The 2,060-nt window shown below is 46.1% G+C and overlaps 1 pseudogene; it reads right to left on the bottom strand.

The window, feature by feature from the left end:
* Positions 1 to 1,051: 1,051 nt before the first annotated feature.
* On the bottom strand, positions 1,052 to 1,187 carry LOC118654912 (annotated as a pseudogene).
* Positions 1,188 to 2,060: the final 873 nt, after the last annotated feature.

Here is a 2,060-nt window from a genome sequence, read left to right as displayed (position 1 = left end):
CCATACACAGATGGAATGATAAACATGGCAGAATTATGGACAGCTAAATCCACACACTTCTTATCCTTGTTTCCCTTGATTACCTCCCCAATATATGAAGCTTCAAGTCTTCTGACCATCTTCTGCCACATTTGCATTTTCAGAATGCTCTATGCCTTCGCAATTCCATTCCAAACTCCCACTGACCCCTCCCTCTCTCCCAAAACTTTCCATGCACCCTTAAGAACTCCCTTTTCGGTGGTTACAACCTTCCCATATTTGCATCCTCTTCTTGGAAAGTCCCTCCATCTCCTTGTTGAAACTGAGAGCCAGGGCTCTCCCCAAAGACTCAGCTTTAAGTAATCACCTCTCAAGTGGGGGCTACTTCTTTTTCCACTCCTCTTCAGTTCCCCCTGATGCTTTCAGGACACTGTTCTTCTATCTTGTTGGAGAAAAACATCATATTGATTTTCATGCCATTGGCTCATTATGGAAGACTGAAATTCAGCCTTGTTTTCAGTTACTCTGTATGCTCACTTATTTATTTTACACTAAAAACAACTTGTCCAAAAGAAGTCTTTAGACATGTTCCTAGTTCTAAGAGACTCTGTATTTTCTGTTATACTGGCCAATTAAAGCTAGATTAGCATGGTTATAGTAAGCAGGTTAATTATTCCAAGAATGATGAGTAAATTCAACCTCCAGTGGTTATTATTCAATGTTAAATGCAGCCTCCATAGTTCACAGCAATTCAATCTACATAGTTCACAACTTTAAGTAAACAAAACCTGCTTTCTATGCAAACATCTCAACAATTGTAGTTTCTAATAATAAACATTTGTAATTTAAGGCTACAGGTTCTTAGAACTATTTTTTTTTTAAATCTCTCAATGTTGTAGGTAAATCCTCTACCATATTTACTAATTAGAACTAGACAAAAATTTTACTTTATGATGAGAATGTATTCCATGAATATACATTTAACTCAAATTTTATGCTGATTGGCATGTAACTCTTCCCCATCCTTTATTCTTCTCTATCTAAATCAGTGATGGCGAACCTTTTGAGCTCGACGTGTCAGCATTTTGAAAAACCCTAAGTTAACTCTGGTGCTATTCTGCCACCCATGAGGAGTAAGCCCAAGTTGCTGTTGGATGTGTTGTACACAGAGAAGCCATTCTTCAGGTGCTCTGCTCTCTCCACACCCAATAGAAATTTTTTGATATTTGCAACCATAATAAAACAAAGACTTATAGTTTTGATATTCATTTTATATATTTAAATGCCATTTAACAAAGAAAAATCAACCAAAAAAATGAGTTCGCGTGTCACCTCTGACACGCCTGTCATAGGCTCGCCATCACTGATCTAAATAAAAGCTAACAGTGAATGTAGTACATTGTCTGCACAAACTACTTGTGTCCACAATTATTTACTTACTAGAGGCCCAGTGCACAAAAATTTGTGCACTCCGGGGGGAGGGGAGGGGTCCCTCAGCCCGGCCTGTGCCCTCTTGCAGTCTGGGACCCCTCGGGAGATAACGACCTGCTGGCTTAGGCCTGCTCCCGGGTGGCAGAGGGCAGGCCCAATCCCTAGGTGCAGCCCCAGGTCGGGCTCAGAGCAGGGCTGATTGCGGAGTTGGGGCACCGCCCCCAGTCATGCACAGAGCAGGGCGGATTGGGAGGTTGTGATGCCACCCTCAGTCATGCTCAGGGTAGGGCCGATTGGGGGGTTGGGGCACCGCCCCCGTCACACTCAAGGCAGGGTCGATGGGGAGGTTGTGACGCCACCCCCTGTCACGCACAGAGCAGGGCCAATCAGGGGGTTGGGGCGCTGCCCCCTGTCACTCACAGAGCAGGGCCCATCAGGAGGGTTGGGGCTCTGTACCCTGTCACGCACAGAGCAGGGTCGATCAGGGGGTTGGGGAGCTCCCCCCTGTCACGCACAGAGCAGGGCCCATCAGGGGGTTGGGGAGCTCCCCCCTGTCATGGACAGAGCAGGGCCGATCAAGGGGTTGAGGAGCTCCCCCCTGTCACTCACAGAGTAGGGCCAATAGGGGAGTTGGGGCACCACCCCCTGTC

Source organism: Myotis myotis, unplaced genomic scaffold, assembly GCF_014108235.1.
Source record: "Myotis myotis isolate mMyoMyo1 unplaced genomic scaffold, mMyoMyo1.p scaffold_m19_p_4, whole genome shotgun sequence".
Lineage (NCBI taxonomy): Eukaryota > Metazoa > Chordata > Mammalia > Chiroptera > Vespertilionidae > Myotis > Myotis myotis.
Note: the sequence above shows the minus strand (reverse complement) of the source record. Positions and strands in the feature narration are given on the sequence as shown.